A 23,859-nucleotide genomic window follows, 5' to 3' on the forward strand; every position below is an offset into this window, starting at 1 on the left:
AGCCACTAGGGTGTGCCTCAGAGTCACAGATCTTGGTTCTGTGGTCAACCTACATACAACCCTGCCACAGAGAGAAAACTTGAACTCTAAGATCCAGGTGCCACAATATGTTCAGGAGACCCTGAGCCTAGAACCTAATCCCACAGGCTGCCACAAGCATCTGCATCTGAACCCAGTTATGAGATACCTACATGTAGGCCATGTCAGACCTAATACCAAGAAAGATCCACTCAACTAAGTCTCCCATTGTGTGAAAAATTAGAACAAGAGTACCCCAAAGTTCTTTGCCACCAAAAAAATTAACAATCTACAGAAACACTGCCACTATCAAAATCACATATAGCTTAGGCCACTGAATACAAAATTATTGCTGACATTGAACACAGCCAAAGAACCTGCATGGGGACCATACCACTGCACCTACCCAAAAACAAAGTCACCAACACTTCCCAAATAGTACACAAAGACTCAACTGCAGGTGAAAGTCTCTGTCTATAAAAGCAACCCTAGAAATCTTGGAAGAGGCAATTATTCCATCAGATGCACAGGTATCAATGCAGGGGCACAAGATAAAACAGCAATAAAATATGATATCATCAATGGAAAAATAATGCTGTAGTAACAGACCTCAATGAAAAGTAAACAAATTGCCAGAAAAAAATTTGAAAATAATAATCTTAAGGAAACTCAATGAGATACAAAAAATGAATATACTTCAACAAAATCAGGACAATTCAAAACATAAGTGAGAAATTAAACACAGAGATAGATATCATGAGAAAGAATCAAACACATCCCACAGCTGAATAATTCAATGAATGAAGTAAAAATGCAATTGCGAGATTCAACTTCGGACTTAAATAGAAGAAAGAATCTCTGAACTTGAAGATAGATTGTTTGAAATTACCTAGTTAGGGATTTAAAAGAAACGGGAATAGGAAAGAATGAAGAAAAGCTACAAAATTATGGGACACAATTAAGTGAACAAATGTTTTATATTATGAGCATTCCAGAGGAATAAGAGATGAAAAAGGGCATAGAAAACTAATTTTATAAAATAATATATGAAAATGTCCCATGTCTGGGAAGAGATATAAGCATCCAGATCCAAGAAGCTTAATCATTGTGAAATTGATTCAACCAAAAAAAGTCCCTCCCTGAAGCACGTTGTTTTCAAAATGTCAAAAGTAAAAGACAAAGAGATAGTTCTAAAAACAGAAAGAGAAAAATGTCAAGTCACATATGAGAGAATCCCCATCAGACTAATAGTGGCTTTCTGAGCAGAACCCTTGTATGGCAGAAGAGAATGGGATAATATATTCAAATAAATCAAAGAAAAAAAGGCATTCAACAATACTATATCTGGCCTGGGTATCCTTACTATATGAGAGATAAATTGTTATTTAATGATAAGTAAAACCTGAGAGAATAGATCATAACTCAACTGGCCTTAAAATAAATGCTCAAGTGAGTCTTGCATATGGAATTGAAAAAATGATAATCATCACCATGAAAATATGATAAGGTATAAAACTCACTCATAGAACAGATACACAAAGGAGAAAAAGAAACAAACCTTATCACTATAGAAAACCACTAAACCATAATCACAAACAATAAGGGAGGACCAAACAAAAAATATACCAAAAAAAAAAAAAAAAAGACAAAAAAATTTATAAAATGATAGAAATAAGTCCTATCCTATCAATAATAACCTTGAATGTTAATGTATTATATTCCCCAGTTAAAAGATATAGACTGGATTAATGAATTAAAAAACATGATCCAACTATATGCTGCTCACAAGAAACTCACTTGACCTGTAAAGACACATATAGATTGAAACTGAAAAGATGGAAAAAGATATTCCATACAAACACAAAGTAAATGCAAGCAGAAGTAGCTATACTTATAGCACATAAAACAAATTTTAAGTTAAAAAAACTATAAAAAGAAATGTTATTATATAATGACAATGAACTTAATTCAGTAAGAGAACCTATTAATTTTAAATATATATGCACCCAACACAGGAACAGTAAGACATATAAAAAATATTAGAGATCTAAAGGGAAAGATAAACTTCAATACAATAGTAGTTGGGGGCCTTACACCCCATTCTGAACATTGGACAGATTATCTAGACAAAAAAAAAACACTATAAAACATTGGATTTAAACAGAAATGTGGTCTAAAGAATCCTAACAGACATTTACAGGACATTTTTAGCATTTCATCTAACAGGTATAGGATACACATTATTTTCATCAGCACATGAAACAGTCTTCAAGATAAACCAAATGTTAGATGACAAAACGAGTGTGAACATATGTTTTTAAATGAAAACACAGCAAGTACCTTTCTGAACAAAATGGAATAAAACTAGAAATCAGTAACATGAGGTGTTTAAAACTGTACAAATACATGAAAATAAAACAACATGCTTCTGAACTACCAATGGATCAACAAAGAAATTAAAAAGAAAATTTAAAATTGTATTAAAACAAATAAAAATAGAAACAAAATATAGCAAAAGCCACAGAATGCAGCAAAAGCAGTGTTAAGGGGGAATTTTATAGCAATAAATGCATACATCAAAATATAGAGAAGGGAGACAAGATGGCTGACTAGACACAGCCAGGAAGCACCTCTCTAACTGGGAGAAACCAAAATATTGAGTAACCTATCACACTTCAAAAATGTATTTTGAGAGAAAACACTGAAATACGATAAAGAATTGACACAGACACCAAGGCAGAAGAGGTAGGAAGCTAGAAACCTTGCACCTAGAAAAGTTGCCAAGTGTGAGGACTAGCTCCTGGCCTTGAACAGGTACTAAGGAAGAGATGAGTGAAGGAACTTCAGGGCAACATACTCCTGCCATGGTCCTCTGGGATCCTGACTACTATAGATCCCATGTCCCCATAGGCATTTGAATTGGCAAGGGGAACAGCCTGGAAAGTAGGCAGAGGCAGAATTCGAGCCCAGAAGGTTGGAGCACAGAACAGCTGCAGCAAAATGTAACCATAGATGCCCGTCTCCCAAGGCTCTCTATTTTGCTCTGAGTGGCTTTTGCCCCTGCTAACTGCTAGGCCAGGACAGAGAAAGACTGTCTTTCCCATGAAACTAGAGTGCATCTGATCTGAATTCCACCCGCCTGCCCTCTGGCCCCTCTCAAGGCCATGCTGCCTGCTACTTCGAGAGCAAGCACAAATTACAGCCTCCACTGACTGCCCCGCCTGAGTTCTTTGCTGGCAGCCTGGGAGGATTTTGCCCCCACCAGAACAGCCAGCACTTGACCCTAAGTGGTTAAAGGAAAAAACTGACTGGGCCTGCTCCCAGGGCAGATGTCAGAGAAAGAACCGCCAAGTTACGGGAACATGAGCTGGGGGCCCCCAAAGCAGTCTGCTGGGCAAAAAGTAAATAAATAAATAAATAAACAAATTAAAAACAAACATAAAAACCTCGGAAGCATGGGTACTACACCAGTTCCACACCCATGGCAACACCACCCCATTCAGTAATCCTCCACTCTTGCCCCACTGCATCAACAGATCACCCACAGACATACCCATACCCCACAACCCACTCTAACTCTGCCAATTACAAAGAACCAGTGAGTCACAGGTGACTTGTGTCTCCTGTTGATCTAACCTTCAGTTGGAACTGCTCCTAAGCAAGGGGGAAGTGCAGCCTTCGAGGCCCCTCTTGGGTCTAAAACAAAGGCATGACACCAGCAACTGGAGGGGGCTCCATCAAGGCCTGGGAATGGACCTGGTGAGGGATCATCTCTCCCTCACCAATCTCTTGCATCCCAGAGCACTACTATAAATGCACTGAAATACAAAAGAGGTGCATGGCTGAGTAACAACATTTCTATCAGACCTCACTTGTTAAGGAAATTCAGGATTGCAGCCTGAATTTCCCCACGTCCAAAAAATTATCTCAGCACACTTGGCCAGTAAAACCCAATGAAGGAACTAGCCACAAATAAAGATCCTGCACAGAGCCTTGGCCATCTGAAGGCACTCAGAAATGAAGCCAATCAAGTATACTTAACATCCACCACAGTCAAATCCTCCAGGGAAATAAAAAAATATAAAAAGTAAAAGCCCCATCCAAACAGCAACAACTTCAAAAAAAAAAAAATAAAAGGACAGCAGCCCTCTCAGATGAGAAAAAAATTAGCACACAAACTCTGGCAATTCAAAAACCCTCAATCACCCTAGTTCCCCAGCAATGGTTCATAACCAGATTGAAATGACTGAAATAAAATCGAACTCAGAATCTGGAAGGCAAGAAAGATCAAGATTCACGAAGAAGTTGAAACTCAATCTCAAAAGGCCAGAAAAATTATCAAAGAGTTAAAAGATGGGCCAGGCACGGTGGCTCATGTCTGTAATCCCAGCACTTTGGGAGGCCAAGGCGGGCAGATCACGAGGTCAGGAGTTCGAGACCACTGTGACCAATATAGTGAAACCCCATCTCTACTAAAAAATTCAAACATTAGCCGTGCATGATGGCGCATGCCTGTAGTCCCAGCTACTCAGGAGACTGAGGCAGGCGAATCGCTGGAACTCAGGAGGCGGAGGTTGCAGTGAGCCAAGATCTCGCCACTGCACTCCAGCCAGGTGACAGAGCGAGACTTCATCCCAAAAACAAAACAAAACAAAACAAAAAAACCTCACAGGCTCAAAGTGAAAAAATGGAGACAGATCTCTCCAGGAAATAGAAAATTTTTAAAAAGCAGAGGCCATGATCCTTGTATCAAATAAAACAATCTTTAAACCAACAACAATCAAAAACGTCAAAAAAAAAAAAAAGTCATTAGAGCCCGGGATCCCCCAACAAATTTGTCTGCAACTCAGGCAAGGCAGGAGGTCTGCACATACCCATAGGAAGAGGGTGGACTCCAGGAAGCCAAGCAGCGTCCTTCTGCAAGCCCCACTTCTAAGAAACCTCACAAGAAAAGACCCACTGGCTTGGAATTCCAGCCAGCCACTGGCAACAGGATGGAGAGACCAGATGGAGCCCCGGAATGAGGGGCAAGGACAATCTTTGCTGTTGGTTGACTCAGATGTTCCATCCTTGGGCTTCAGAGAATCGAAATGGTCTGGACAAGGAAGGGACTCCCCAGCAGTGCAACACAGTGGCTTTTCCAGATCATGGCCAGATTGCTTCTTTAAGCAGGGCCCCGATCTATTCCTTCTCATTGGGTGGGACCTCCAGCTGGACCCTCCAGCCACATCTGCCGGCACATATTAGGGACAGAACTCTGACCTCTCTCTCGGGATAGAGTGCCTGGGGGAGGGGAGGGCTACCACCTGGGTTAGTTAGAAAATCATTAGAGTGAAAAGACAATCTACAGAACAAGAGAAAAATTTTGCCATCTATCCATTTGACAAAGGTCTAATAACCAGCATCTACAAGGAACTTAAACAAATTTACAAAGAAACCACATACTACCCCATTTAAAAGTGGGCAAAGGACATAAACAGACACTTCTTGAAGAAGACATACACGTGGCCAACACACATACGAAAAAAAGGTCAACATCACTGATCATTAGAGAAATACAAGTCAAAACTACAATGAGATACCATCTCATACCAGTCAGAATGGCTATTAAAGAGTGAAAAAAAACAACAGATGCTAGCGATGTTGTGGATAAAAAGGAATGCTTTTACACTGTTGGTGGAAATGTAAATTAGTTCAATCATCGTGGAAGAGACTGTGGTGACTCCTCAAATACCTCGATGCAGAAATACCATTTGACCCAGCAATCCCATTACTGAGTATATACCCAAAGTAATATAAATCATTTTATTATAAAGATACATGTACATGTATCTTCCTTGCAGCACTATTCACAATAGCAAAGACATGGAATCAACCTAAATCCCATCAATGATAGACTGAATTACAAAATGTGGTAGATATACACCATGGAATACTATGCAGCCATAATAAGGAACAAGATCCTGTCTATTGCAAGGACATAGATGGAGCTACAGGCGATTATCCTCAGCAAATTAATGCAGGAACAAAAATCAAATACCGCACATTTTCATGTAAAAGTGGGAGCTGAATGACGAGAACACATGGACTCACAGAGGGGAACAACACACAGTGGGGCCTGTCAGAGGGCGGAGGATGAAGAGAAAGACCATCATAAAGAATAGCTAATGAATGCTGGGCTTAATACCTGGGTGACTGAATGATCTGTGCAGCAAACCAACATGGCAAACTTTTACCTATATAATAAGCCTGCACATCCTGTACATGTACCCCTGAACTTAAAATTTAAAAAAAAAATACACATCATTCCTAATGCTATAGGCTAGTGAAGCAACATTGAGGAAAAAAAAAAAGAAAGTCATTACATACTGATAGATGGTTCAATTAAATAAGAACAATTAACTACCCTAAATATATGTACCCAATATTGTAAAACAAAGATTCATAAAAGAAATGTTGTCAGACCTACAAAAAGATTTAGACAGCCACATAATAGTGGGGAAGTTCAACACAACACTGACAATGTTGGAAAGATTATCAAGGTAGAACACTAACAAAAAATTCTGGACAAAAATGGGACAATGAACAAATCAAACCTAATGGATATCTACAGAATACTCCATCCAATAACAACGTAATGCACATTCTTCTTATCTACATACCCAACATACTCTGAGATTGAGTGCACACTTGGAAATAAACCACATATCAATAAATAAAATCAAAGTCATACAAACTATACTCTCAGACCAAAGTGCAATAACAATAAAAATCAACCAAAAAGAAACCACACTATAACATGGAAATTAAGCAACTTACTGCTGTATGACCTTTGAGTAAGCAATAAAATTCAGACAGAAATTTAAAAAAAAAACAACTTTGTTAATAAAAACAGAGACACAACATACCAAAACCTGTGGAATTATATGGAAAGTTTATAGTGCTAAATGCCTAAATCAAGAAGTTAGAATGATTACTTTTTTTTTTTTTTTTTTTTAATTTTCAAGGGTCTTTCTTTCTTTCTTTCTTTTTTTTTTTTGAATTTCCAACTTTTAAGTTCAGGGGTACATGTGCAGGATGTGCAAGTTTGTTACATAGGTAAATGTGTGCCACAGTGGTTTACTGTACAGATCATACCATCACAGATCATACCATCACCCAGGTATTAAGCCCAGCATCCATTAACTATTCTTCCTGATATTCTCCTTCTTCACACCCCTGCCCTTGACAGACCCCAGTGTGTGTTGTTGCCCCCAATGTGTCCATGTGTTCTCATCATTTAGCTCCCACTTATGAATGAAAACATTCAGCATTTGTTTTTCTGTTCCTGCATTCGTTTGCTAAGGATAATGGCCTCCAGCTCCATCCATATCTATGCAAAGGATATTATCTTGTTCTTTTTATGTCTGCGTAATATTCCATGGTGTATGTGTACCACATTTACTTTATCCAGTCTATCACTGATGGTCATTTAGGTTGATTCCATGTCTTTGCTATTGTGGATAGTGCTGCAATGAGCCTAAACATGCATGTGTCTTTATAACAGAATGATTTATGTTCCTTTGGGTATATACCCAGTAATAGGATTGCTGGGTGGAATGATATTTCTGTCTTTAGGTCTTTGAGGAATCACCACACTGTCCTCCACAATGGTTGAACTAATTTACAATTTCACCAGCAGTGTGTACGTGCTCCCTTTTCTCCACAACCCCACCAGCATCTGTAACTTTTTTGACATTTTAATGATAGCCATTCTGACTGATGTGAAATGATACCTCATCACGGTTTTTATTTGCATTTCTCAAATGGTTAATGATGTTAAGCATTTTTTTCATGATTGTTGACCACATGTATGTCTTCCTTTGAAAAATGTCTGTTCATGTCCTTTGCCCACTTTTTAATGGTGTTTTTTTCTTGTAAGTTTATTTAAGTTCCTTACAGATGCTGAACATTAGACCTTTGTCAGATGCAGAGTTTACAAATATTTTCTCCCATTCTGTAGGTTGTCTGTTTACTCTTTTGAGAGTTTCTTTTGCAGCAGCTCTTTAGTTTAATTAGATCCCATTTGTTAACTTCTCCTTTTGTCGAGATTGCTTTTGGTGTCTTCATCATGAAATCTTTGCCTATGCCTATATTCTAAATGGTGTTTCCTAGGTTTTCTTCTAGGGTTTTTATAGTTTTAGGTTTCACATTTTTTTAATCCATCTTGAGATGATTTTTGTATAAGGTGCAAGGAAAGGTTCCAGTTTCAATTTTCTGCATATTCCTAGCCAGTTCTCCCAGCATTGGTTATTAAATAGGGAATCCTTTCCCTGTTGCTTGTTTTTGTCAGCTTTGTCAAAGGTCAGATGGCTCTAGGTATACAGTCTTATTTCTGGGTTCTGTATTCTGTTCCATTGGTCTATGTGTCTGTTTTGGGGCCAGTACCATGCTGTTTTGGTTACTGTAGCCATGGAGCATAGTTTGAAGTCGACTAGCATGATGCATGCAGCTTTGTTCAGTTTGCTTAGTATTGTCTTGGCTATTCAGGCTCTTCTTTGGTTCCATATAAATTTTAAAATAGGTTTTTCTAATTCTGTGAAGAATATCAATGGTAATTTAATGGAAATCACATTGAATCTATAAATTACTTTTGGCAGTATGACCATTGTAATGGTCTTCCTATCTGTGAGCTTCTTCCTATCTGTAAGCATGGAATGTTTTTCCATTTGTTTGTGTAATCTCTGATTTCTTGAGCAGTGGTTTGTAGCTTTCCTTGAAAAGGTCCTTTACTTCCCCTGTTAGTTGTATTCCTAGATATTTTATTCCTTTTGTAGCAATTATCAATGGAAGTTCATTTGTGATTTGGCTCTTCGCTTGCCTGTTTTCTGTGTATAGAAATGCTAGTGATTTTTACACAATGAATTTGTATCCTGAGACTTTGCTGTAGTTGCTTATCAGCTTAAGAAGCTTTTGGGCTGAGACAGCAGGGTTTACTAGATATAGGATCATGTCATCTGCAAACAATGATAGTTTGACTTCCTCTCTTCCTATTTGAATACCTTTCTTTCTTTCTCTTGCCTCACTGCCCTGGCCAGAACTTCCAGTACTATGTTGAACAGGAGTGGTAAGAGAGGGCAAGTTTATCTTGCATCAGTTTTCAAGGGGGATGCTTCCAGCTTTTGCCCATTCAGTATGATATTGGCTGTAGTTTGTTATACATGGCTCTTACTATTTGAGGTATGTTCCTTCAATACGTAGTTTACTGAGAGTTTTTAAAATGAAGGGTGTTGAATTTTATCCAAGGCCTTTTCTGCATCTATTGAAATAATCATGTGGTTTTTGTCTTTAGATATGTTTATGTGATGAAACACATTTATTGATGGGTGTATGTTGAACCAACCTTGCATCTGGGGCTGAAGACTACTTCATCATGGTGGATGAGCTTTATAATGTGCTGCTGGACTTGGTTTACCAGTATTTTGCTAAGGATTTTTGCATTGATGTTCATCAAGAATAAAATACTGATTGATTTCTTTCTTTCTTTCTTTCTCTCTCTCTCTCTCTCTCTCTCTCTCTCTCTCTCTCTCTCTTTCTTTCTTTTTTCTTTTATCTCTCCAGGTTTTGGTATGAGGATGATGCATGGCCTCAGAATGAGTTAGAGAGAAGTCGTTCCTTTTCAATTGTTTGGAATAGTTTCAGTAGAAATGGTACCAGCTCTTTTTTGTACCTCTGGTAGAATTCAGCTGTGAATCCTTCTGGTCCTGAGCTTTTTTTTTTTTTTTTTTTTTTTTTTTTTGGATGATAGACTATTTATTACTGCTTCAATTTCAGAATTTGTTATTGATGTATTCAGTGATTGAAATTCTTTGTGGTTCAGTCTCGGGAAGATGTATGTTTCCAGGAATTTATCCATTTCATCTAGATTTTCTAGTTTATGTGCATAGAGGTGTTCATAATATTTTCTCATGGTGTTTTGTATTTCTGTGGGGTCAGTGGTGACATACTCCCTTATCATTTCTGATTGTATTTATTTGACTCTTATCTCTTTTCCTCTATTAGTCTAGCTAGTGGTCTATCTATTTTATTATTTTATTAAAAAATCATCTCCTAGATTCATTGACTTTTTGAAAGATTTTCATGTCTCTAGCTCCTTCAGTTCAGATCTGATCTTGGTTACTTCTTGTCTACTGCTAGCTTTGGGGTTTGTTTGCTCCTGGTTCTCTAGTTCTTTTAATTTGATGTAAGGTTGTTAACTTGGGATCTTTCTACCTTTTTGATGTGGTCATTTAGTGCTATAAATTTCCTTCTTAACACTGCTGCAGCTGTGTCCCAGAGATCCTGGTATATTGTATCTTTGTTCTTATTAGTTTCAAAGAATTTGAATTCTACCTAAATTTCATTGTTTACCCAAAAGTAATTTAGGAGCACGTGTTCAGTTTCCATGTAGTTGCATGGTTTCAAACGAACTTCTTAATCTTGAGCTCTAATTTGATTTTGCTGTGGTCTGAGATACTGTCTGTTGTGATTTCAGTTCTGTTGTATTTGCTCAGGTGTGTCTTACTTCCGATTATGGGACCAATATTTGAGTAAGTGCCATGTGGTGATGAGAAGAATGTATATTCTGTTGTTTTTACGTGGATTCTTTTGTAGATATCTATCAGATCCACTTGATCAAGAGCTGAGTTCAGGTCCTGCATATCTTTGTTAATTTTTTGACTCAATGATCCTAAGAACTTACTTTATAAATGTGTGTGCTCTTGTATTGGGTGCATATATATTTAGGATAGTTAGCTCTTCTTGTTGAATTGAACTTTACCATTATGTAATGCCGTTCTTTGTCTTTGATCTTTGTTGGTTTAAAGTCTGTTTTGTCAGAAACTAGGATTGCAACCCCTGCCTTTTTCCATTTTTCATTTGCATAGTAAATGGAATCCCTTTATTTTGAGCCTATGTGAGATGGGTATCTTGAAGACCACATACAGATGGGTCTTGGTTCTGTGTCTGGCTTGCTATTCTGTGTTCTTCAATTGGGGCATTTAGCCCACTTACATTTAAGGTTAGTATGTGGATTTGATCCTGTCATCATGATGTTGGTTATTTTTGCAGACTTGTTTAGGTAGTTGCTTCATAGTGTCACCAGTCTTTGTACTTAAGTGTGTTTTTGTAGTGGCTGGTCATCTTTTTTTTTCTTTCCATATTCAGTGTTTCCTTCAGTAGTTCTGGTAAGGGAAGTCTGGTGGTAACTACTTCCCTCAGCATTTGCTTTTCTGTAAAGAATCTTCTTTCTCCTTCACATATGAAGCTTACTTTAGCCAGATGTGAAATTCTGGGTTGAAAAAAGTCTTATAAAAATGTTGAATATTGGCTCCCAATCTTTTCTGGCTTGTAGAGTTTCCACAGAGAGGTTCATTGTCACTATGATGGGCTTCCCTTTGCAGGTTACCTGGGCTTTCTCTCTGACTGTCCTTTACATTTTTTGTTTCATCTGGACCTTGGATAATCTGATGATTATGTGTCTCAGTGATGATCTTCTCTTGGCGTATCTTACTGGGATTCTCTGCCTTTCCTGAATTTGAATGTTGGCCTGTCTAGCTGAGTTGAAAAAGTTCTCCTGGATAATATCCTGAAATATGTTTTCCAAATTGGTTCCATTCTCCCCATCTTTTCAGGTACCCCAGTCAGTCTTAGGTTTTGTCTCTTTACATAATCTCATATTTCTTGGAGCTTTTGTGGATCCCTTTTCATTGCTTTTTCTCTATTCTTGTCTGTCTGTCTTATTTCAAAAAGACAGTCTTCAAGCTCTGAGACTTTCCTCTGCTTGGTCTATTCTGGTATCAATACTTGTAATTGCACTGTGAGGTTCTTGTACTGCATTCTTCAGCTCTATCAGGTCATTTAGGTTCCTCCCTATTCTGGCTATTCTGGCTGTCTGCTCCTGTACTGTTTTATCATGATCCACCAAAGAAACACAATAATTGCCTAGCAATAGATACCAATAAAAAATAATTCTTCAAAATGCCAGATAAAGAATTCAAAACAGCGATTTTAAAGAAGCTCAATAAGATGCAAGAGAAATCTGAAATCAAATATAAAGAAATTAGACATAAAATTCAGGATATAAATGAGAAATTTACCAAATAGATAGAGATCTTAAAAAAAAAAACAAGCAGAAATTCTGGAAACAAAAATTAATTGAAGAAAATACAAAATACATTTAAAAGCTTCAAAAACAGACTGAACCAAGCAGAGGAATCTCAGAGCTTGAAGACAGGCCTTTTGAAATAATGCAGTTAGACAACATTTTTTTTAAAAAAAAAAAAGAACAAAAAAATAATAAACAAAGTTTTTAAGATGTTTGAACCTACATAAAATGACCAAGCTTGCAAATTATCTGTATTCCCAAGGGAGAAGAAAAATTAAAACTTTAGAAAATATATTTAGGTTAATAATGGGTAAAAATGTCCCAAGTCTAGCAAGGGAGTTAGACATGAAGTTATAGGAAACCAAGTGATCCCCTAAGGCAAATAGATTGCAAAAAGTATTTCATCATGGCATATTATATCTAGAATGTCTAAAGTCAATGTGAACAAAAGAATTTTAAAATTAGCAAGATAAAAGCATCTAATCACCTATAAAAGAAACCCCATCAGATTAACAGTGGACTTTAAAGCAGAAACCTTATGAGCCAGAAGAGAATAAGATGGTATTTACAAAGTGCTGGAAGAAAAAAAGTCAGCAAAAATGTTTATGTCTTCGCAGAATACACTTCATAAATGAGAGAGTAATAAAGACATTCCCAGACAAGCAAAAGCTGAGGGAATCCATCACCACTGGATCAGCCCTACAGCAAGTGCTGAAAGGAATATTAAACACAGAAGTGAAAGTTCAGTAGTCACTATCATGAAAATATATGGAAATATAAAACTCAAGTCTTATAAAACAACCACACAAAGGAATAAGAGAAAGGAATCAAATGGCAACATGACAGAATTTCATCAAATCACCAAGACAAGAAGAGAAAAATTTAAAAAACAAGTATTTGAAAACAACAATATGGTGGGAACAAAGCCTTACACATCAATTTTAACCTTGAATGTAAATGGATTATGTCCTTTGCATAAAAGATACAGATCAGCAGAATGAATTTTAAAAATGCTGCCTAAAAGAAACTTGCCTTGCCCATAAAGACACATATAGACTGAAAATAAAGAAGTGGATAAAATATTCAACACAAACAGAAACTGAAAGTGAGCAGAAATAGTTAGACTTTCATAGATTAAAACAGACTTTCAATGAAAAATGGTAAAAAAAAAAAGACAAAAAATATCATCATAAATGATAAGTGGATCAGTTCAGCAAGAGGATATAACAATTCTAAACATATCCAACACTGGACCACCGAGATTCATAAAACAATTACTAGACATAAGGACAGATATACACAGCAATACAATAATACTGGAGACTTTAACACTTTACTTTCAGCATTAGACAGATCATCCAGACAGAAAATTAATGAAGAAACACTAGGCTTAAATCAGACTTTTGACCAAATGGACTTAACAGACACGTACAGGACATTCTACCCAACACCTGCAGAATGTACATTTTTTTCATTAGCACACAGAACATTCTCCAAGATAGATCACGTTAGGCCACAAAACACATCTCAACAAATTTTAAAGTACTAAAATGAATATCAACTATCTTTTCAGACCACAGTAAAATAAAAATAAAATAAAAATACCAAGAGGAACTATACAAGTCATAGAAATTAAACAAAGTGTTCCTGAATGGTCATTTGATCAATGAAGAAATGAAGACAAAAATTAAAAATTTTGAAACAAACGAATATGGAAACCCAAGATAACAAAACCTGTGGGATATAGAAAAGGCAGTGTTAAGATGGAAGTTTATAGCATTAATGGTCTACATCAAAAATATAGAAATATCTCAAATCAACAACCTAACATCATACCACAAAGAATGAGAAAAGCAAGAACAAACCAAAACCAAAATAAGCAGAAGAAAAGAAATAATGAAGATCAAAGAAGATCAAAGGAGAACCGAACGAGAGAAAAAAAAAAAAAACACACACACACACACACACACAAACACAAAAAAAGAGAAGATCAACGATATGAATAGTTGGGTCTTCAAAAAGATAAAATTGATAAACCACTATCTAGAATGGCCATGAAAAGAAGAGAGAAGATCCAAATAAAGTCTGATATGGAAAAGAAGACATTACAATTGATAACACAGAAATAAAATAGGTCATTAGAGACTATTATGAACAACTATATACTCACAAACTATAAAATTTATAGGAAATGGATACATTTCTAGACACATACAACCTTCCAAGAATGAAGGATAAAAAGCCTGAACAGACCAATAACAACTAGGAAGAATGAATCTCCAATAAAACATATCCCACCAAGGAAAAGCCAAAGACTGTATGAATTAACAGTTGAATAATACCAAATATACAAAGAATAATTATCACCAATTCTCCTGAAACAGTTCCAAAAAATTCTCCTTAACTCATTCCACAAGGCCCATATCACCCTGACACCAAAACCAGACAAAAACAGAAGAAAAAAGATTAAACTGCAGACCAATATCCGTGATTAACACAAACACACAAATTATCAACAAAATAATAGCAAACTGAATCCAACAGCACATCATTAAGATGAAACACCATTTTAAAAATGGGTTTTATACCAGGGATGCAAGGATGGTTCAACCTATGCAAATCAATAAATGTGATATATCACATAAACATAATTAAGGACAAAATACCTATAATAATCTCAATAAAGTAAAAAAAAAGCATTCAATAAAATTCAGCATCTCTTCATGATAAAAAAAAAAAAAACTGTTAATGAACTAGGCATAGAAGGAACATACTTCAAAATAATAATGGCCATATGTGACAAACCCATAGCTAACATCATACTGAATGGGGAAAAGTTGAAACATTTCATCTGGAACTGGAACAAGAGAAGGATGCCCACTCTCAACACTCCTATTCAGCATAGTACTAGAAACCCTAGACAGAGCAATCAGGCAAGGGAAAGAAATAAAAGGCAGCCAAATTGGAAAAGAGGAAGTTAAATGATCCCTGTTTTCTGATGACATGATTGCATATCTAGGCAAACCTAAAGATTCCACCCCAAAAACTCTTACGCTTTATAAATGAATTTAGAAGAATTGCAGGATGCAAACTCAACATACAAAAATCAGTAACTTTTCTATACATCAATAATGATCTAGCTGAGAAAAAAACAATAAGGCAATCTCATTTACAATAGCTACAAAAAAGTACCTAGGAATACATTTTAGAAAGAAGCAAATGATCTCTACAAAAAAAACCCTACAAAACACTGATGAAAGAAATTGAAGATGACACAAATAGAAAAACATTCCATGCTCACAGATTTCAAGAACCAATAGCATTAAAATTACCATACTGCCTAAAACAGTCTACAGATTCAATGCAATCCCTATCAAAATGACAATGTCATTTTTAACAGAATTAGCAAACATAATCCCAAATTTCATATGAGACCCCCCCCCCAAAAAAAATCTGAAAAGCAAAAGCAATTCTAGCAAAAAGAACAAAGCTGGAGACATCACTTTACCTTACTTAAAAGTATACTAGAAGGCTATAGTAACCCAAACAGCATGGTACTCTTATTAAAATAGACACATGGATCAATGGGACAGGATAGAGAACCCAAAACAAAAAGCCATATATTTACAGCCAAGTTATCTTTGAAAATATCAAAAAGAACACACATTGGAGAAACAACACTTTCAGCAAATGGTGCTGGGAAAAATTGATTTTCATAAGCATGGGAATGTAACTGGATACCTGTCTCTTACCATACACAAAAATCAACTCAAGCTGGATTGAAGATTTAAATGTAAGTCTGAAACAAATATTCTAGAACAAAACCTAGGGAAAACTCTTTTGGGCCTCCGTTTATGTCAATAATTTATGACTAAGATCTCAAAGGCACAGGCAACAAAAACTGAAATAGACAAATGAGACTTCAACTAAAAAGCTTCTGCACAGCACAGGAAATAATACACAAAGTGAACAGACAACCTGTAGAATGGGAGCAAATATGTGTAAAGTATACATCCAACAGGGTACTAGTATTCAGAGTATACAACGAATTCAACCAACTCAACAAAGAAAGAAAATCTCATCAAAAAATGGATAAATGACATGTATGGAGATTTTTCAAAAGACCTACAAATGCCCAACAGATATGTGAAAAAAGTATGCAACATCACTAGTCATCAGAAAAAAATGCAAATTAAAATCACAATGAGATATTATCTTACCCCAGTCAGAATGGCATAATTAAAAAGTCAAAGAATAACAAATGTTGACAAGGATATGGAGAAAAGGGAACTTTTATACATTGTTGATGAGAATTTAAATTAGTACAACCTTTATGAAAAACGAAGTATGGAGATTTTCTGAAGAACTAAAAATAGAACTACCACTTGATCCAGCAATCTCACTACTGGATATCTACCCAAAGGAAAAAAAATCATTATATTAAAAAGATAGCTGCACTTGTATGTTTATTTCAGCTCTATTCACAATAGCAAAAATATAGAATAAACCTAAGTGTTCATCAATAGATGACTGGATAAAGAAAATGTGGTATGCATACACAATGAAATACTATTCAGCCTAAAAAGAATGAAATCACATTTTTTGTAGCAACATGGATGAAACTGGGTATCATTATCTTAAGTCAAACAAGTCAGACACAGAAAGACAAATATTTCACATTTTCACTCATAAGAACTCTCGTATCTGATGGCGAATGTGTAAATTAGTATAAATACCCTGGAAAACTGTTTGGCAGTACTTACTAAAATTTAACATACCTAGTTACACTCCCATTTATTTATTAGATTGTTCATAGCAGCATAATTAGCACTTGCCAATAAATGGAAACAATATAAATGCCTATAAGTGGAAGCTAAAAAATTATGGGTGAGGGATACACTATAATTCTACAACAAAAATAAATGAACAAGCCAGGTGTGGTGTCCTATGCCTGTAGTCCCAGATACTAGGTGGGAGGATACCTTGAGTGCAGAAGATCAAGGCTGCAATGAGCTATGATAGTGCCATTGCATTCTAGCCTGGATGACAAAGAGAGACCTTCTCTCTTAAAATAAAAATGAATAAATGAATTGTTTATACATACTAAATCATGGCTGAAGTTCACAAACAAAATGTTGAGTAAAAGAAGTCAAAAACAAAAAGAATATAAACTTTCCATAAAGTTTAAAAATAAAACTAATCTGTAGTTTTAATATATTAACACAAAAACTTGTACACAAATATTGATAGCAAAAACTAATCATATCTAAAGGTGGAAACAACTCAAATGTCCATTAATTAGTTAACAAATAAAGTGCAGTATGTTTATATAATGCTATATATTTCAGCCATGAAAAGAGTGAAGTACTGATATGTGCTAAAACATGGATGAACTTTAATAACATCACACTAAGAAAAGCCAGATACAAAAGCATATATTGTACAATTCCATTCATATGAAATATGCATAATAGACAAATCCATAGAGACAGAAAGTAAATTAGTGGTTTCCTGGAGATGATAGAATGGAGAATGATTATGGGATTTCTTTTCAGAGTGGCAGAGGTGTTCCGGAATTATCCAGTTGTGATGACTCAGCAACATTATTAACGTTTTAAAAATGACTTGACTTGTATATTTTAAAATGGTGAATTTTATATTATGTTAATTTTATCTCAATAATAATAATAAATGAAGAGAAACAAGCAAATAAAAAACATCTAATTTTTGGTTTGAAAATCAAGTTATTTATTTTGGTACAGGGTGGCAGTGACTAGCAGAGGATATGAGGGAGATATGAGGTTCTGGTAATCCTTTCATCTGAGTAGTGGCTTTATAGGTGTATTCATTTTTTGAAAATTAATAAAGCAATTTTGTAATGTAAGTTATATTTTTAAAGTATGTTATATTTCAATAAAAGTTATAAAAATAAAACTTACAAATTAAAAAATGTTTTAGGGCCAGTTAGAATTCAATACATGGTAACTTAAAATTACATCAAGGCATGATTAAAATACACAATATAGCCTCACAACTAACAATCTATAGGTTGTTATCTGGAGGTGTATTGGATAATTCAATAATCTTGAAAATAAAAATCAATTAGCAATTTTAAAGACATGAATCAAAGATTCTCATTTAGTTTAAAAATACTTTAAAAAATACTTGGAGTGTAAATACTTAAAAACACCAACTACTAAAATTATTATGTAAAATAATCAATAGCCTCCAATTTGATAACATTTTGGCATTTTATAGTCAGGGCCCAAATTTGTAACTTTTCTTCTTACTTTTTACTGTCTTCAAGAAACTTTCAAAAGATAGATTGTATTAGACAGACAGATTACCAATGTTGCAATAATGGCTCTTTGATTTTTTTTATGTCTAACTGTAACTGGAAAATTCTGGACATGCTTCAAAATTGTCATTGTGCTTTTATCCAGATGTTTTCAACCAAAGACACTTAGACTGAAACACTTGGCTAGAGATCAAACTTAACTATTTGATTGTTTGAATTTTATTTTCTCATTTCTATTTTTGGGAAGAATCCTCAATAATTTTTATAAATATAGGCAACATTTTATCTTTAAGAATTTTTTAAAGAATCTATGGTGAAGGACAACAAGAATCACTTTGCAAATAATTTTCTATCCAGTGTGTTTTTGCAATATTCAGTAGATTTGGTACATAGATTTAGCAGTGAAAATGACTATCCAGTGCCTACTGTAAAAATGAAATATAATGCAAGTTAGTCAAATTTTTAGATTTCACATAAGACTTACTGCTCTAGATAAACTATTCTAAAAATGAACTGAATAAAAATATGCTGAATAATATACAAGAGTGGATTTATCAGCAAAATTTATAAATACAGAATTAATAAAAAATTAATCTCCTTTTTCCAATTGAATTTGCCTTTCATTCATTTTGATAAGTCTTCCCTGTTATCTAAAAAAGTAGTACAGCTAGTCCAGGTTTCTCCATTTTCAAAGTAGCCACATTTCTAAAGTTATAAACACTTATTTTAACAATGTTCTTAAATCCTATTGCTTCCTAAGTACATAAATAAAAGTGACATACCCAAATGGCAAAATGAGCCTGCACATAAAAAAAGAAAAGCAAGTTTTACTTAATCAACAATATTTTAGGAAGTGAGGCAAAAATAATGAATATTGGCTTATTCCCTCTTCCCCTAGCATGTCATAACATTTGATGCAATTCCTATTATTATTAATAATTTAAAATAAAATAAGCTCCAGAAAGCACAAGAACATAAAATGACTTTGAAGGGGAAGCTGTTGCATCTCTTTGGAAATATCAAGGGCCAAGTTTAGCATTAACCAACTAATGCCAACACAAATTGGGAGGAAAAATAGTTCTCACTCTGCCTAGCAGCACATTCTAAAATTGGACCTCGCCTGGAATGAACTGCTATTCTATTCACTGAGTCATTGCCTGTGGAATTTCCATTTAGCTCTCTAATCTGGCTAATTTCCCTACAAATAGACATGAGAGAAGCTTCCTTCTTCCACATGCAGTATTACGTTGTTTCACACTACAGTTATATCCCTCTACTGTGTACACAGGAAAGGGAAATAAGTCTTGACAAAGATTAATCATTTCTTGACTTTATTCCAAGGAAAGACTGGCTTAGAATTGAAATATTTTCATTTTGGCTACCATTTGTAATTTTTATTGTTAAATGTATTTATTTTTTAAACTGACAAAAATTGTGTATATTTATCATGTACAATATGTTTGAAAATATGTATAACACTGTGGAATGACTAGATACAGTTAATTAACACATGCATTACCTCTTATATTTACTTTTTGTAGTGAGAACACAAAATATTATTTATCACTATAGTGAGCTTTATTTTTTTATAATAGGCTTTGTTTCCTTTCCAAATGTATTCAGTTAGTTATACTTTATTCAGAATGTGAGATACTTGCTTGATGATTAACCCTATACCTCACTACATGATTGGTGAAGTTTCAGGATTCTTCATGTTAAACTCCAGTAGTTGTCATTCCCAAGTATCAAATGAAGTCTTTATAGCCTTATTTTCAGCTAGCATACCTATATAAAATAATTACCTTCTAATTAAAGTCTTTTTTTGTTTCAGAAAATTAAAATTTGCTTGTGTGTCCAGTATAGGAAAGTAAAAATTATTTCAAAAATTACAGGTGTAAAATCATTTATTTATATGCTATGGTTTTCTCATTTGGAAACAAAATGTTTGTTTTATATAATTTTCAAAAGATCACTCTCAGGCTTTATACTTAATATATCCGGGATTACAATCTAGAACAAATCAAAATATAACATAATTTACAAATTATTTCCCATAGTATTTTGCTATAATTAAAGCTACCAGTCACAATTCTGTTTAAATTTAAATTTAGGACAGTTTATCCTAATTGCTGTATTGTAGCTTAAATTTTAGATTCTTAGAACTTTTTGAAAAAACTTTTGATAATCTGCACATTGAAATACTCCTCATTACAATTTTCTGTCCATACTGTGAAAATAACAACCACCGTTATATTTGAATCTGTATAATTCTAATATATAACCATCTAGAAATTGATTATATATTATTTTTCATTGCTTGCTGAATTTTTGTTTCTGTCTAGCTTGTAATGTGTGTGCGTAAAGGGCAGAATTGGTCAAATATGTGCTAAAAATGTTTGTTTGAATAAAGTAATGCAACATACTTTTGTGTTATACTTCATAGTGCCTCACACAGAGTAGGCACTCAATAACCACCAGCTGCTTAATAAGCTGGTAATGATAAGACATAGTGTAAGGATTCACAGTTAGTGCTCATAAGAATAATTATCTCCTTTGTTTAAAATACTGAGTTAAGATATTTTCCATAGGCAGAATGATGTTTAATGTATTTTGCATGTGCATAAATGTCAGCAGAAAACTAGAACGAGATGTATTGTTCTGTTGACAATGCAGGACAGCAAAGTCACCATCAAACAAAATGTAATTGTTAGGTAATTATACTATTTATTTACTCTATTTTTTTGCACTCCATGCTCATTGAGTTATCACCATTAGTAGTCAGGGTAACTATAAAATGTGTTACATTAGGGTGTAAAGAGAAAAGAGGATGTGACTTCTGTGACTGAGTTTCCATACACCATCACTTGCCATGTTAGCTAATGAAAGAGAGGATTATGAGTAAGAAGCCCCAAGTATCACACCAAAGTTGGTTTTTGGACAATCTTAGTCCTGTCTCTTCCAGTTTAAGAGAAATACAGTTAAAACTCAATCTAACACAGTTTATCACGAGAAACGATTGAAATTAACGACTAAGGAGTATCCTCCAAATTATGGAGATCTGATTTGTTATATTAATAAGCACCAAATAAAAAATACCTGTTGAATATCTGTAGTAGCAGAAAGTAGTAGTAAGAAAGAAATGGAAGCCAGAGATGACATAGTTCATTTTGATACAGAGTGATCTGGGCTTATATTGTACAAGGTTGAAGAGTCCTGCAAATTCTCAAAGGGAAATAACATTATAAACATCAAATGTGAATCTAAGAACATATGAGGGAGCCAAACAAGATAAAGTCATGTCACTGTCTAATAGTGTGGATAATCTAGAATAAGCATGATTTATTCAGAGATAGCCATAGTTTATCACTTCCTGATAAATTAAGCATATCCTAATCATCTTTCCATAAATATTCCTGAAAATATTTTATTACACAACTTTGTTCATATTAATCAAGTGTAATTTTTATAGTATCCAAGAAATCCTTAGGAACATTTTTAATCTTCCTTTCTCTTTCTGATGGGTGTCCTATATATTCAATAAGTTACCAAATCATATTCATTTCCTCAATTAGGACACATCTCCTATATCTCTGTTTCTTTTCATCACCACTCCAGTCCAAGCCTTCATCACAACACTCCGGAATTACTACAACAGACTCCTAAGTGATTGCACTATTTCCCCCATCAAATCCATATTATGCATGTCCACTATATTAATATTTTTATATAATCACATTTGACTTCCCTTCTCAAATATCTTCACTGGCTTTCAATCATATCCATAATAAAGTCTTGTCTACTCTGACTGGTTTGTATTGCCTTCCAGAATTTGGCTCCATACTGGCAGTCTAACTCTAACACCCAGCACTTACCAAATATGAGCCCTGAATTTGAGTTAGGCTGTTTTTCACAGTGTTGTGTGGCTAATTCCATTTTGAGTTCTTTCTTTGTGCTTTTCTCCCAGGCTGGAATTCACCAACACTCTTCTTCATATAACTAAAAGTAACCACCCATTAAACTCCAGCTCCTGCCCCTCCTTTCACTCCAAGCCATTCATTTGGTGCCTGAAAACATGTTTGTTGATTTTGTTTAGTTGTAAAATGGCTAATAGGTGAATTTTTATGTCCTCTCCAAAATTAAGATACGGCTCATATTTTACTCTTGTTATCTATATCCCTAGTATTCTACCTTGCATTCTGTAAGGAGTCAGTAAATTAACTTGAAATATACAGAGGGGACCATAGCTTAAATATTGTTACCAAAGGTCCCATCTATTTAGATTTCATAAACATATAAGATTCATTTTTAATGATTGCTTTTTATAGGTTGTTTTGTGCTTAAACAATCTGTTCTCTAAACACTTGGTCCCTAGCCATTTGGGCACCAGAGACCAGTTTAGTGGAAGACAATTTTTCCACGGATGGGGGGATAGTTTTGAATGATTCAGGCACATGACATTTATTGTGCACTTTATATTATTATTACATATTCACCATAATGTAGAATCAGTGGGAGCTCTGAGCTTGTTTTCCTGCAACTAGATGGTCCCATTTTGGGGTGATGGGATACAGCGATACATCATTAGGAATCAGATTCTCATAAGGAGTGTACAATCTAGTTCCCTCCCATGTGCAGTTCACAATAGAGTTTGTGCTCCTATATGAGAATCTAATGCCACTGCTGATCTGACAAGAGGTGGAGCTCACTTTCGCTCCCTGGCTGCCACTCACCTCCTGCTGTGCGGACCAGTTTCTTTTTTTTGAGACAGAGTCTCGCTCTGTAGCCCAGGCTGGAGTGCAGTGGCCGGATTTCAGCTCACTGCAAGCTCCGCCTCCTGGGTTCCCGCCATTCTCCTGCCTCAGCCTCCCGAGTAGCCGGGACTACAGGCGCCTGCCACCTCGCCCCGCTAGTTTTTTGTATTTTTTAGTAGAGACGGGGTTTCACCGCGTTAGCCAGGATGGTCTCGATCTCCTGACCTCGTGATCCACCCGTCTCGGCCTCCCAAAGTGCTGGGATTACAGGCTTGAGCCACCGCGCCCGGCCACAGACCAGTTTCTAACACGCCATGGACTAGTACCTGTCCGTGGCCTGGGGGTTGGGGACTCCTGCTTTAAACCCTAGCATCCAATTTGCTTTTTAAAAAATTATTAAGCAAATCTTTCAAAAAAGTTACATATATATATATATATATATATATAAGTATATATATATATATATAGTATTTATATATATATATAAATAAGTAAATATATAAATTTCAGTTACATATAAAATATATACAAATTTCAGATATATATATATACATTTTAGTTAGGCCTTACATTTCAATTGTCACATATTTTGAGTGAGTTGCATTTAATTTAGTTTTTATCATCATGAAGTTATCAAGTGGATCTGTTTGATACCAATAATTACCAAG

At 35.0% G+C, this 23,859-nt stretch overlaps 1 protein-coding gene across 3 annotated transcripts in view; it reads right to left on the reverse strand.

Moving 5' to 3' along the window:
• LOC126946496 (zinc finger X-linked protein ZXDB-like) overlaps positions 1 to 23,859 on the reverse strand; it is a 540,578-nt gene that overhangs the window by 511,185 nt on the left and 5,534 nt on the right. The window lies entirely within an intron of this gene.

Source organism: Macaca thibetana, chromosome X (genome assembly GCF_024542745.1).
Source record: "Macaca thibetana thibetana isolate TM-01 chromosome X, ASM2454274v1, whole genome shotgun sequence".
In the NCBI taxonomy this organism is placed as follows: Eukaryota; Metazoa; Chordata; class Mammalia; order Primates; family Cercopithecidae; genus Macaca; species Macaca thibetana.